Source organism: Camelus ferus, chromosome 33 (genome assembly GCF_009834535.1).
Source record: "Camelus ferus isolate YT-003-E chromosome 33, BCGSAC_Cfer_1.0, whole genome shotgun sequence".
Lineage (NCBI taxonomy): Eukaryota > Metazoa > Chordata > Mammalia > Artiodactyla > Camelidae > Camelus > Camelus ferus.
This window is the reverse complement of record NC_045728.1, coordinates 11,688,240-11,703,835: the sequence shown is the minus strand read 5'-3', so window position 1 is coordinate 11,703,835 and position 15,596 is coordinate 11,688,240. Positions and strand designations below refer to the sequence as shown.

The window sequence follows — 15,596 nt, the reverse complement described above, 5'->3', positions numbered from 1 at the left end:
GGATTAGTGGCATCTTTGAGGGGAATATAGACCACTGTCCCCTAAGCTCAGAGAAGAGCAGCTTTCCACCATTCCCCCTGGAGAGAAGGCAGGCTTTCCCTCCAGCTCTGGGGAAGGGGGCCCCCGTGAGGGGAGGTGTTTATGGGGGGACTTGGGCAGCATCCTCCCAGGGGAAGCAGCTGCTCTCCTACCCCACCCACTGCGCCTGAGAGCACGCAGTCTCCAACCCGGGCTCCCTCCCGCCCTTCTTTTCTCCGTCATTTCATTATTGATCCACCTTTTCCTAGGCCAATCCTGGGGCTTGGAAGAGGTGAGGGAAGCAGGGTTGGGGTGAGGAGAGTAGATAAGGGACAGCTTTACTTTAGTGTGGTGGTGGTGGTTGCTTTTGGTTGGGAGAAAGAGGAGGGTTATGAAGCAAAGTTATTCCTTAGAAGGAGGAGTGAGGGCTATCTATCTCTCTTTCTTTTAAGGGGGACCCAAGGTGGATGAAGCGTTGCGAGCTTTGCTCCTTCCCCATTAGTACTGGGGCAAGAATGGGGATGCTTTGATAGGCATTATTCAGCCCCCTTCAGCCAAAAGGAAAGTTGCCCTGGGAAGGGAAGTTGAGTTCAGGTTCAGCCAGTGGCGTTGCGCATTTGTTTTCCATTGGATGCCGAAGGGGAGTTTGAACTGTAGGGGAAGGGGGAGAATGGGACGGGGGATGCTAGGAGGAGGAAGAGCAGCTGCTAGGGGCCGAAGCGAAGGGGGGTAGGGGGTTTGCTGCTCTGGAGTGCTCTTGATTGAAACAGAAAGGGAAAGATAACAACCAGCCGTTTCCTGCGTGCTCTGCCGTTGGTGCACACAAAATATCCTGGGCAAACCCCTCGTCCCCTATTGTGCCCCGCACCCCTTTAGATCTACGGAAAGATCCTGGGAAGAAGGGGAGGGAGGAGATCCCAGGGACCCCGGCCCCCTCCTTTCAAGGAGCTTGCATTTTTTAGTTGTTAGTCTTCCTGCCTCCTTTTTAAAATCGTTTCTAAGGCAGCCTGATCAGGAGACTGACAACAACCCGCCTTCTGACAGAGCAAGGAGGACATGATGGGGGCGTGTTCCTTGCTGTGTAGCTAGCTGCAGCGTCCCTTTTCCCTGCCTCTCTCTGCTCTCTCTCCACCTCCTTTTCCCAGCCTTCAGAAGGCAGCTGCAGTCAGCAGGGTTGTTTGAGACTATTTATTGGTTGCTGTAGATTATTATTTTTTTTTGAAAGGCCAATTCTGTATTTTTTAAGCTAACAACACAGATCCCATGTAGTTGGAGAACCAAAGGCCTCATACATGACAAAAAGACTGAACCGTTCAGGTTACTTGCATGGAGTTGGTGCTTAAATGTGAGTTGATTTTGCTTTTTTAAAAGATACAGCAGCAAAAAAAAAAAAAAATAGACTTACTGACATTTCATTTACCTGCTTATTTTCAGAATTGAGACTTGCCTGGTTATATGCAGAATTTCAGCCCTATGTATATTTGAGTATAATAAGAAAGTCTCTATTAGGAGAAGTGAGTCTGTTCTAAGGGGGCCCTGAGAAGCATTTTCTTCTTGTTTAGCATGCTTATGTATTTTATATTGAAGGATCAAGTGTTCACATTCCAAATGTTGTTATCACATATTCAAAAGCGAAGTTTTATGCTAACAGCTTCCAATCATATCTTTTCAAGAGACTGGTTAGAAAGAGAGCCACCTGGATTCAGGGACCTAATGTCTGGGCACCAGAATGTTTTATCTGTTGGTCTTTGACAAATCACCTTTAAAGTTTTAATCAGGTGCTAACATTTTCCTATCCACTGGCATTATTTTGCTAAGCAGCAGTATGTAGTGTAAAGCCGGTCAAGGAATTGCAGTTATTTCACAAAAGATCATATTAATACGTTTTTTTCTTTAAAACTTTTGCCTGAACAGTGGTTGCTACTTCATCATGAGAACAGTGGTTGCCTCCTTACATTAAACTTCAGCATTTTTTCTGCATTAGGCTTGAATGAGCTGTTGTTCCATTGGCAAGCCTTTTATGTGGTAGTTTGAGGCAATCTAGTGTGGGTTAATGGTATGCGTTCATTAGTGCTAAACCATAGTGATTATATCCTTTGACCTGGTAGTTTTGAGTGTAGAAACCAAGCATTTTGTTACAGAGTCTTATAAATCAATGAAAAAGTTCCAAAAAAGGAGGTTTAGGGTTCCCTTGGGCTGACATAGAATTCTAAAGATTGTTTTTCAGAATGTGTTCACAGATCTGTATCAACTCTTGTCTGGATTTGTGAAGAAGTGGTTTGTGATCCAAAATGATTCTAGCTTCTTTAAAATTCTGGTTTGCTTTAGGTGAATAATGCCTGTAATTTCTCCATAATAAAACGTAAGTTAATACTTATTGAACTACTAAGTTAAGGTAGTTGAAAGGTGACAGAACTTCCAGATGAGTTTAAACTCCTTTAACCATAGAAGACTTGTCCTCCACTGCCACAGCTTCCCAAGTTCCCCCGGGTTGAATCTCTCTGAGTCATAAGTATATGTAAGGAAGGGTTCTTCCTGACCAAATTCTGTCAGAATGGGATTATTTTTAAAAATATATAGGTGTCACTGGTCTCCTGTTTGGGCTTTCTGTGTCAGTTAGGAAGCAGAATTAAAGTTTTACTTGACTGAGTGCTGTAAGAAGTCACAGAGGTCTGCTCTTTCGCCTTCCCTCTACCCTGTGTAGCATCAGTGTCCCATTTTTCTGAGGATTGTCCCAGGTGGTGTTTATACTACTCTAGTTTGCCATCTAAATAAGCATAGTACAGCATCCTCTCTGTTGACTAGAATTTGGGCTGTTTTAATATGAACCCCAGAAATGGTCAAATCGTCAGCAAGTAGTCTTTGTTTATTAATTAGTATAATCCGGTTACCTTTCCTACCGCCTTACAGAATGTTAAAAGTGAAATTTCCAGCCTGATCATAACCTGGCAGACTTTGATTAGATATAAATTGGAAACTGAATTACAACATTGGCATGTATTTTTATTGGAAATGGCAGTTTAGTTCAGGTGGGCTAAGTGGGCTTTGGGTTGGGCTTAGAAAAGATGATGGTCCTGGAGTGGGAGAGTGGGTTTTTTTTTTTTTTTTTTTTTTTTTTTTTGGATGTTTGTTGGGCACATGTACCAAGAGTGGGAGTTGCTCCTCCATCGCCTTTGTAGCTACTCCTGAGCTGGGCAGGAGGAAAGTGAAGCAGAGAACACAAGTGGAAGAGGAGCCTCTCCGAGTGGAAGTCAATGGAGACGGGCTCTCCATGCACTCGCCTCTCTCACTGACTAGTTTGGACGATTCACTTTTAACCTGAAATTTCTGATCTGTAAAATGAAAAGGTTGGACTAAATGTCAGCTCAGGAATCTTCTCTGCTCCAGTATTCTGATTTCTTTCTATTATATTAGCTATTTGCTCAGGTCAGAACTTCTTATTCTGAGTTTATTTAAAGAGTCAGAGTCAGTGAGCTTTAAAATATCAGATGTGCATTTGTCCACTTAACTGCCATTATTATTGGGAAGAGAAATTGGAACTTGATGGGTAAGTTTTCATTGTATGGACAAAATGTGAGGACTCAACTGTACGGAAAAAGTTCTTTGCTGAAGTTGACCAATTTCATTTATAAGAAAAATGAAGATAAAATTTTAGTTATAACGCATTACCTGGTGTGTAGAGGCCCTCTTATTTGGCTAAATTTGTTTTCATGCTTTCAGTGTTGTAGATTCCTGACTGTCCAAAAGGGAAGTTATTTTCAGTCTAGGTAGAATATTCCTTTAGATGTGTGAGCTTTTAGATGAGAAGAAAACCCCAGTATGCTAATGTATTTATAAATCCAAAGTGATAGTATCTACCTTGCAAGGAGTAATTGTTAATATGCTCTGAAATGTACTTTGGTTTTTACTGAGCATGACAAATGCCATCTTTAGAACTTTTCTTCATCTTACTGAAAACCGTATCACTGGCCCCCATCTTCACCTTCCATTTAATTATCTTAAGGCACATGCTATTGTAGGAAATCATCGTTCACAAAATAGTGATTGATGTTCTGATTGGAAGTTGAGAAGAGAAAATACTCCCATCTTGACTCAGGTCCCATCGCTACTCACCTGGGGGCTGTCCCTCCACAGAGCAGCTGTGCAGACTCATTACCCATTGCCTTCCTTGCCCTGTGGCTAGAGGGGGTGGCAACACTGCTTTGCTTGCTCTGAGGCATAACAGACTGCACTGCCTCTCTGCTCTGGAGACTCACTGTTTTAATTGTAGGCCTCCTAATTAAGATCTCTTTGTGCCTGCCCACATTCCTCTAGTGTTGGCACAGAACTTCAGCTTCCTCCTAGTACTTAACTGAAGGCCTTCAGTCAGGCCTTTTGTGAATATCTTGTCTCTTTCCATTCTTCCTCTGCCAAGGTGGAGAGCCCAGCGGAATAGACCTTTGAGAAAGCAGGGAGCTTTGTGACTGTCACTGCTTTGGGAGGAGTTTACTCTAGAATTGCTGGGATGGGACCTTCTTTTGTTTGCGTATGTTATTTTCAGGAAGTAAGAAAGGTTAAATTACTAATGAGTCTGATATGAGGTATCTACATTTTCATCAGATTCTTAACCCTGTAGGTACTAGTAGGAAAGGAGAAGCCAAAGAGCTTACTGTTAAAGAGTATTTGTTTGAGTCTTATCTAGATGGGTTTAAAGCTTAGTAAATAAAACCTTATGGAGTCAGTCACAGACTTGTGACCTTTGTGGTTGGGAAGACAATGAATTAAATGAAATTATTGATTGTTCCTAAGTTGTATCAGATTTTAAAATGTAGACTGTGAAAGTTAACTTTGAGATTTGAATTAACTTTTTTGATTAGAAAAGACTTCAGGAGGGTCTACAGATTACTGAATTAATTAAGAAAAGTCTTGTAGCCTGCATTAGTTCTCGATAAGTTCAAGAATTGGCTAGGCTTCTAGAGTAGTTTAGGAATAAGGGACAATAATTTTTCTGGAAAATGTAGTTTCACTCTAGTTTCCGTTATGTTAGTGCTTGAAATACAGCATATCTTTTAATGGATCTGTATGTGGCATGCTGGAGGAAATGCAGTCTTTATTAAGAAAAAGGAATCTTAAATCCTTCACCTGGACCCAGATGGTTTCATTGATCACATCAGTATGAGACAGACAAAGAGCTACTTTTTTTGTTGCTGTTGTTACTGTCATTTCATTGGTTGTGAAGAAGGCCTGAAAGAAGGAAGTACAGGACCTTTATGGCACGCATGAAATAAAGCTGGAGCCTGCGCTCTTGTACCTGAGTGGGTGGTTTTATGGCCTAATTCTCTAATTGCTGGCATTTATGACAGTGGATGCAACTGGCCCTGTGGCTGAGGTGGATTATGTTGGGAATAGGGAGAGAAAAGGGGTCCTTTTGTTAGCCTTTTCATTTTCCCCCTCAATAAGTTCTCTGAGAAAGCCCCGAGGAAATACAGAGACACTTGGGCTTGAGGGAATGACATCCCATAAAATGGTTCTTTATGTTTTTAAAAAGGATGAGCTGCTTTTCTTGACGTATCCAAAGAAATCCATACCACCACTGTTAAATATTTCAAGGAGCTTTGTACCTTGTCAGGTTACACACCAGGGGAAGCCAACCAGGAGGCTGCAGCCACTGCCAGGCATTTGCTTTTAAAGACTAAGACATTTGAAAGAAGAATTTTGTTGTGTGATTTGTAGTGGTTTTGGATGATACACACCCCCTTGTATGATTAGTATAAAACTTCTCAGAGGCCGAACTTGGTTTAACTTTTTAGATGTTGAATATACTATTCTGATGAGTTTTAGTTTTAAAGAAACAGTTCGAGATATAAATGTAAGAGTTAGCTGACAGTTTTCTGTGCTGTGTATGAAAATTCCCCTTTCTTTGAAATGAGTAGTTGTTTTTCTATTTGACAAATAGACCGAAGGGATTTCCCCAGCTATTTTACCTTCAATCATCACTGCAGCAATGCCTTGTGTGACACCAGTGGTAGGATCTGTTCCACTGGCATTTATTTCTGGATTTGGAGTCTCTCTCATATAGTTTATCTATTTTCTTGCACCTCTGTTTTTGTGTTTGGTTAGAATGTTTGGGTGTAGATGTTGTGATGTCTTTCAGCGGTATGAGCTATGAACCTTTCTAACATTGGAACTGCTGTAGAGAGATCTAACCCTCACGATCCATGCTTTGCTGAAGCATCGTTGTTTCATTCTCATTTTACAGCATCAAAGTAATTGTGGCTTTCCGTCTTGAATTAGGAGAGTGATACTGCTTGTGAGGGGCATTTTGGGAGAATTTTTTTCTTTAAACTCTCCTTTGTATTATCTCAGCTCTGAAAACTGAGGAGAAGTTAATCACAAATACCTATAATAAATATCTATACCTAGGAACAAATATTTACACATGCTTATATTCAACTTCTGTCCATCCATGAGTATTGACTGATTTTTAGATCAACCACAAACATACAACATTGTCCCTAGATTATTGCCTTTAATTATAAGAAGTAAAGCATGTGGATAACATCTGTTTAAGCTTAGTTAATGAGGAAATCCTTTTGTAATCTCTCCAGCAAGGATTTTTTATTTGTGCATATATAAATACCTTTACAAAGGAAGGGCAGAATCTCATTATCCAATCTGTAATAGTGTGAGATAGTATGGCACAGTAATTAAGAGCTATTAAGACCACAGGCTCTGGATTTAGACTGCCTGGGTTCAAATCTTGGGTTCTAATAATGGCTCTACCATTTATTAACTGATTGACCTTGGAAAACTTTCTTAACCTCTCCGTGCATCAGTTTCTTCATTTGTAAATTAGCAGTAATTGTGCTTCATAAGATTATGTGAGGCTTAATTGAAATTATGCATGCAAAGTACTTAGCACTTTGCCTGGTACATAAGAACCCCTAATTATTGTTAGGACTCAGATTTAAAGGACACGAGTGCTTCATCTTTTCTTTTCCACCAAGATTACTGGTTTCTGTTACTTTGAGGTATACATATATATGTGTACACTTATATATACCTATTTGAGTGCTTATAATCTTGACTTTAGAATGTTTTTGATTTTGGTCTGGATGGTTAATTTCATCAGTAAGCTAGGTGGGGCCAAACTGCAGCCAGCCACACATCTTGGTAACAGTGTATACCATTGATGTCCAGCTAGAATATAATTAGAGATAAGGCAAAAAGGGGCGGAAAAAGAACAAGACAGTAAATAGGCAGGTAGGTAACCAAGGAATACAGTGCTTCCATGAATTGCATAATTATCAGGCCAGCTATACTGGGGTTGCTACTCTTGGTCTCTGTAACTAGTGTTCTTATCTTTTTGAGTATGAGTAGTTGGTGCTCTCTTGAAACAGCTCTGAGACTCTTCAGGGTTCTTGGCTCCCAGGTTCAGATCCATTAGTCTGTACTTGGTAACTATTTGACATTTGTTCTCAAGTTTCAGTTTGGGGAGAGTTAGCCTTGATCTACAGAGATCAATGTACTAACAAATGATTACAGAAGAAGTGCTAAACTGTAGGTTGGAACTTAACTTGAGAAATCAAAATAACAAGTAGAATAGTCAAAAACAAATTAAAAGTTTAAGAATAACTAGTAGAGGATAGTATGCCTGAAGAGTTCTGTTTTATCTCATTAAAAAGAAAAGATTTGCTGAAATACCTGGTAACACCATCTGTTATAGATGAAGAAACTGAGGTACAGGCGAGTTAGCTTTCCTTAAGTTGTATGGCTTGTAAGTGGCAGAGCTGGAATTCAAATCCAGACCTGTAACTGCTTGAAGGCTCATTCATGCTCTTTGCACTGTGCCACCTTCAGTCCCTTTCTCTTCTCACCCCAACCAGTCAATTTCTGAGGCTTGCCCATGATAGCGTCAGAGCGCTTCTTTAATCTGTCCTTGCTTTTCTGTTTTTACCATCCTACTTTAAATTTCCATTACCTTGGCATGAATTGTAATTATAATCTCCTAACTGGTCTCCCTGCCTTTCTTTTCACTGTATACAGGGTTGCCAATGGTTTTCTTAAATACAGATCTGATTCTGTCACTTTATTCCTAAAACCCTTTGACTTCTCACTGAATATGAAATAAGACTTAAAATTCTCAGCCCTTCATAATCTGGCTGGCCTACATTTCTACATTTTCAAAATTATCTCCTGAACACACATTTTTCACTTAATGTGCTTCAACCACATTGGACTACCAACCTATTAGAGGTTCTCCACAATCTGTGTGTACCAGCCTTTATACCTTAGCTAATGCCTCTCCTTTGCCTTAAAGTCTTTCCCATCTTGGCCTGCCTCTGGCTTATTTATCATTCATGGCTGTTCAGATCCCTAGGTTCCAGCTCTTCATGAAACTTTTTAAGATACCACTACTAGTTGAAATTCAGCTTCTCCTTTCCTGTTTTCTTATTGAACTTTATACCTACCGTTAAAGAATTTGCTCCAGGATACTCTATGTTATAAATACTTTTGATCTTGTCTGTCTTTCCCCCATTAGCTTATGATTTCCCTAAGACATAAACTATTTCTGAGTCATTATTTATGTTTTATATTGTTTACAATGGTGACTTTTCATATAGAAAGAAGGTGATCAGTGAATGTTTGTTGAATGGAAAGTTTGGTTTACACACAACTTTTAGGAATACTTTGCAAGGGCATAGCATATAAGCTATTACGTGGTTCAAGACTATTAGCAGGATAATTATGAGTCATTTTTAAGTGTGGCAGAGGACAGTCTTAAGAGCCATCAAAGGACATTTTTGTAAAAGTACTGATTGGGGCTTTACAAGTGCTGTTGAGGAATGCTGATGGGATGGCACCATCTCTTATATAGATAATGCTGGCGCTGATCACCCCCTTACTGGAGTGTTGTTTCCATTTCTAGGTTCCTCAACTTAAAAGGGATGAGGAGACCTTGGAGACGGTTCTGAGGAGACTCAAAAGATGATTATATGATTGGAAGTCAGTCCTATGAGGAAAGGTTGGGAGATGGAAGGTTAAGAGGCAACTTAATAACTCTGTAAAAAACATAAATGGATCCTTTATTAGGCATGGTGACCAGCTGTTTTCCAGCTTCATTGATGCTAGAAGAAGAGAAAAATAGGTTTAAATTGAAGCAAAGGGTCGTTCTGTAAAGAATTTGTTGCTAATGATGGTTGTCATTATGGTGATGGTGCAAAGGTTACCAAAATAATTTTATGATCTTCTCTGGAGGTGAATTTTATAGTACATTCCTGACTATATATGTGTAAAATGATCTCTCAAGCTACCTTCTCATTCTTTGAATCAGTAAGTATTTTTATTCAGATCCTAGGAAGCATGAATCATGTCATACACTTTTTAATATTACCCAAGGGGCCCTAGGGTCTCATTGACTCCCTAAGAAGTATTTGATCTGAATTATCAATTTATAGCAATAATTAACTTTCAGTAGTAAGTTCCAGAGAAATGTATTTATGAAATGATTTTATAGTGCTTTTATGGGAGAATAAAAACTTAGTAAATGGAGCTAAGAGAGAAATCTTAAACATCAAGAGAAACCAGGGGAAATGATAGGTGTGGTCCCAATATAGGAAACAAATAAATATTTCTAGTTTTTATGTCCATTTCAGTTGTAGTTTAAAGAGATGTACTTCAGAACATCCCTAGTCAAGGCTGTCACGGCTTGTGGATGCATTATAGCAAGTGCTCTGTAAATCCTTTCCAATCTAGTAAGAGTTGGCTTCATGTGAGTGAGGATTACAAAGGCCTCTGACCCTTGGCTTTTGAGGCTGTGAGGAGGGCTTGGATCACTCAGAATGAAACCTTTTTAGATATGTTGAGTTGCAAAAAGCATTTCCGGTACAGTCAGAATGAAAACTGTGAATTGGGATTATTCATATAGATCACCAAAAGTCTGGGCAGAGCTAATACTAATACCAGCTCATTTTCCTACTAGTTCTTACTTCCAAAACCTTGAGTGGGTTATTGAAGCTTTAGGACTTTGAAATTAAGTACTGGAATTGTATGTAAACTCCTTCTTGTAGATAAATTGATACTAGGTTTATTTAAGATTATTTACATATAATGAATATTTTCTAAGGTTCATATAGTAAATGCTATCCACCTTTAACCAGATCATCTCATAAAGTGACTGGCATTCAAAGGTGAAGCTGGATCATTTCAGGAATTCTGCAAGTGGTGGCAAGGTGATGGGTAGTTTGGTTCCCTAATTGTAAAATTGATGTCATTTGAGAAACTGGGAATTGGAAATATAAGAGTCATATTTTTCCCATAATTTTTAATTGCTGGTCATACAGGCATAAATTCAGAAAGCAAGAGATTATGAAAGCAAAGAATAATTCTCATGATTCTTTTTTCTACTTGAGAGACTCTAGTGTTAGAGTAATAATAAAAAAAAAAGGGACTTTTTTTTAGTGTGTTAATGCCACATAATGTGAGCTTCTCAGAATGTGATGACAGACTTCCAAATGTGATGAGTAGTCAGAAGAGAATCAGTTGATTTTTCAAGAAAGTAAGAATATAAAACTTCCCAACTCATAATATTGAACATTGACTTCTCAAAAATATTAGGTCAAAATTGTGGTGGCTGACTTGGTAGCTTTGTTGTTTTGCCGAAAGGAATGTTCACTTTTGTCATCTAACTTCACATTGTTCCTTCAGAAAACTGGCTTTTTAGAGAGATAACACTATTTACCTTTAAAGGAAAGGAAGTTGTGAATTCCTCAGTGTTACTTTAGTTGCTGTTGGTTATTTCACAGCCCAGAAGGAAAGATGGAACCTGACTTTTGCACCGAGATCAGAACAACAAGCTGGAAGAAAAAAATTGAAATTTTATAGTAGACACTTGTAGTTGAATGAGCATATAGCTCAATGTGACTTAACACTACCTAAAGTTTGCATGTGGAGGACCAAAACCTCTTAAAATAAAAAGAACCGTCTCTGAAAACAATGTTGGTGTTTGTTTGTTTAATTTTTCCAGGCTGTTCAAATGTATCTGGTCATCCTGTGGTACCTTCCTGTTAGACAGAGAAGAATAAACCCTGTGGTTGTGATGATTAACTTAATTTCTACAGTATATCAGTTAAGTGGGCTTATTTCTTCTGCTTCAGCAAGCAGATCCTTCAGTTCAGACTTGGAACCTAGGAGTCTAGAAATGTACCTTTCTTAATTTTTGTTTGTTTTGTTTTTGTTTTTTTAAAATCCTGCAAAGTAATTTGGGGCATTGCCAAGAATCTGTATAGCTTACTATCTGATGTAGTGTGTTCATTTTGTGGTTGTTTTTTTTTTTTTAAAGACAATGAGCTGCTTTATGACTACCTCTTTTTCCAAAGCAGGATGGGTGGAGTTCACCTGTCTCATTTGCTTAGCTCTTTTGAGCATCTTTGCTTCTTGCTCTTGTTGACATGAAGTAAGGATGAAAAGGTACTATTTCTTTTTCTAATTACGAAGTGGGTAGCATTTGTGTTTCATATGTAACAGTTGCTAGGTAGAATTGAATTAAATATTTGAAAACGATTTCACTCTTATGTGGATGAAAATTTTACCAGCTACTGTTACTGAAGAACAGAGTATTATTCTTTGTACTCTTTAATCCTAGGTGACTTTTCGGGTTAACATTTCTCAATATCAGGCAGAGATCATATTTAAAACAGTTTAAATCTCTTCCTATCTATTATGCATTCAAACAGCCGCAGTTTTCTTTGATGCACCAATAGCCAGAGAGACTCTGGCCTTGGCCTGCCTCTGCCAATTTGTTGACAAGAGACTATCATATCAGTTCAATAACTGCATACATTTTCGACTAGTTGGATTTCAGAAGTCATCTTGGCTTAAGAAAGTTTGTCTCCTGATGTCTCTACATTGACCATGCTTGAGTATATTAAACTTTCCCCTTCTTAGAAAGTCAAGAATATTATTGTTAAATTCACTTTTTGGAAATGATTTACAGGTTTCACTGTATTTTTTTCTACTTCAGATGGTGAAAAAGTGCTTGCAAAGAGGCTCTTCTTCCCCCTATATGGCATTCATAAACATAGCACTCTACAGAGTAAGAAAGGGAGACTGGAACTCTAATCTATTTTCAAAAAACTTCTGTTATGTACCAGGCAGATGACCAAGTGCTGGGGCATTAACATTGAACAAGTCCCTTCCCTCATAGAACTTACTATCTAATTTTTTTTTACTGTGCTCAGCTTAAAATATAGCATGAATCTAAGTACTAAAATTACAATACTTTGCAAGGTAACTTCGGAAATTGGTAATTCGAAGATCAAAGCTCTCAAAACTAATATTAACAGAATTGTTAATATTAAGCAATTCAAGTGGTGTTCTTTATTTACTGATCTACTGATTCTTGAGAGTCAGTTATACCAAGCGTAATATATGAATCAGGATCTCTGAAATATACCCGGGATATTTAGTAGCCTTTCCCTTTTGTTAAAAGGAAACTTAAGCATTAGCACATCCTTTGCTGCCTTCTACAACTGAAGGAGTGTCACTCTCCACTTGTACCCCGGGTTCCATCCCCTCTCGCCTGCTCAGGTTTGTTCTGCAGTTATCCCCTCTCCTGCATTGGCAGTTTCTCTCTCATCAGTGTATAAAACTCTGTCTTAGATAATCCTACTTTTAAAAAACCCTTGACCCCACATCCTTTTCCAGCCACTACCCACTTTTCTGTTCCCTTTCACAACAAAACTTGGAAGTGCCCTGTGTAATTACAGGGGCCACTTTGTCACCTCTCTTCCCCTCCTCAGCCATTGCAAGTGGGCTTTTAGCCCCATGACTCTACTGAAATTGCTCTTATCAAAATACTCAAGGACCTCTCTCTTGCCAGACTGAATAGATAATTCTCAGTCCTCATCCTGTTCAACCTTTGGGCAGCATTTGAACCAGCTGACCACTCCCTTCTTGAAACACTCTTTGCTTGGATTTTGTAACACCACACTCACCTGCTTTTTCCTTAACTCATTGGTTATTAGTTTTCAGTATTCTGTATGGCTCTTCTCCTCTTAACTCCCCTGAATGTTACAGTAACCTGGGAGTGTACCTCTGGCTACCTCCTGCACACTCTCCCAAGATGATCTCATCCAGGCCTCGTTTGCATGCTGAGGACTTCTAAATCTTTCTCTAACCCTTGACTACTTTTTGGATTCCCAGACTTGTATAACTAGTTGCCTATTTGACATTTCCATTTGTTATAATCACAATAAGCATGATTTTAGCGTTTACTGAGTGTTCACTATGGGCCAGGCAGCATTCTGAGTACTTCACCTGTATTATTTCACCTAATGTTGCCCACCCAGTGAGGTAGCACTACTATTCCCAGGCGAGGAAACAGGTATGCATTGAAGCACTTGAGTATCTAGTAGGTATCTTATATTTCCATGTCCAGAAGGTCTTGATTTTCCCCTTTCTTCTTGTTTCAGAATGACTCTGCCATTTACCCAATTGCTCAGGCCTAAAATTGAAGAGTTATTTTTGATTCCTCTCTTTATTCATATCCCAGATAACCCATCAGCAAATTCTATCCGTACTACCTTCAGAATACCTTAAATCCAACTTCCTCTCATCAATTCTACCACCAAAACCCCAGACTTACCCATTATAATCTTTTGGCTGGACGATTCCCTCATCTCCTTGCTTGTGTTCTTACCTCACCAAAGTTTGTTTTTCACATAGCAACTGTGTATTCCAAGTGTAAATCAATCAAATCATATTATTTCCTCACTTGAAAGCTGTCAGTGTCTCTCCCCTGTCTCCCTTCCCCCAACTGCTTGAATAAATCCTTACTCTGTCTAGCAAAGCCATATATGATCTGGCCTCTGGTCAGGTCTGCTTCTCCAGCCCATCTTTTCTCATCTCGCTCATTCTGCTGCACAGCCACGCTGGCCTTTTGGTCTGTCACACATGCCATGCTTCTTGCTGTTTCTAGGCCTTTGCACTTACTATCAAGTTAGAACACTGCTCCACCTAGATCTTTATATGTCTGTCTTTCTCTCATCATTTCAGTCTAAACCAGGGTTCAGCCAGTTTTTTCTGCCAAGGGCCAGATGGTCTCTGCTGCAATGACTCCACTCTGCTGTTGTGGGCCAAGAGCAGCCATAGACAATACAGAATGACAGAGTGTGGGGCCGTGTGCCAATAAAACTTTATTTATGGATGATGAAATTTGAATTTCATATAATTTTTATGTGCATGAAATATTCTTTTGATTCTTTAACCATTTAAAAATGTTAAAAACCATCCTTAGTTCGTGGACTGAACAAAACAGGTGGCAGGCCAGATTTGGCCTGTGGCCCAAAGTTTGCCAATCCTTGGTAAGCCATCACCTTAGAGAAACCTTTCCTGACTGCCCTAGTGAAAATAACCGCCCCAGCTAACCCCCATTCATCCTTAGTGTCCTGGTTTCTTTCTTTATTTGTTGTAGGTTTTATTTTCCATCTGTGCTAGATTGTAGCCTCATGGAGCAGGAATTTTGTCAGTTCTTCACCTCTGTATCTTTAGAGTCTAAAACAGTGCCTGGCAACTCAATAAATACTTGCTGGAGTGATTGAATGCCAATCACATTTTAATTTTGGCTGTAGACTGCTATCTGGTCTCCCTTTATTCAGTCTCTTTCCTATTCTCATTTCATATATATATATGTGTATATATATATATATAGCCAGACTAAATAAATACATTTATGACTTTTCTACATTTGAGAGCCAAATGTAGTTTCTGCTGTTTATTGGATGTGGTTTGACCCCCTAGAATTAACAAGGTTCTACGACTTTGTCTTTGATCTCGGCACTGCTGTGGCTATCCCTTTCCAACCAAATCAGTTTTTACCAATCTTTGTGTCTGATTTCCTACTTCTTCCCAGTATTTCCCTCTCCTATTTCTTCTTTTTTTTTTTCAGTTGAAGTATACTTGATTTACTGTTGTGTTAGTTTCAGGTGTACAGCAAAGTGATTCAGTTATACATACATGTGTATTCCCACACATACATATATTCTTTTTCAGAATCTTTTCCATTATAGGTTATTACAAGATAGTGAACGTAGTTCCTTGTGCTATACAGTAGGTCCCTGTTTATCTATTTTATATGTGGTACTGTGTATATGTTAATCCTCCTCCCATTTATTCTTAATCAGCCATTGTCTGTGATTTATTTCCTTCAGAGCTGCGTTCCTAAAAACTCTTTGTAGGTTATAGGCCTCTTTGAGAATCTGAAGAAATCTGCTGTCTCACCTGGCAGATGCTCATATAAACAAAGGTTTGCCTGTAATTTCAGAGAAATTTCTAAGCTCACTCCTGCCTATAAACTTGTCTGCAACTAAATGCATGCTTAGCCCCTTTCCTGATGGATGAGAACTCCCATTGTGCTTTGTGTTCATTTCTTTTCAGTGCTGACCCTCCTCCCCATCTCTTTTCCATTTATTACCACTTTGCTTTTGAGGGTTTGCAGTCTCTTCCTGGCTGCTGGTCTCCCCTTTGGCATGGAAACATATTCAACTCAGAAAGTAATCCTCCCGAGCAGGTCTTTCCCTACCTCGTGCCCTATCTGCTTT

General features: G+C 39.2%; 1 protein-coding gene across 1 annotated transcript in view; it reads left to right on the top strand.

Moving 5' to 3' along the window:
* Positions 1-15,596, top strand: part of KMT2A (lysine methyltransferase 2A) — a 71,895-nt gene that overhangs the window by 1,373 nt on the left and 54,926 nt on the right.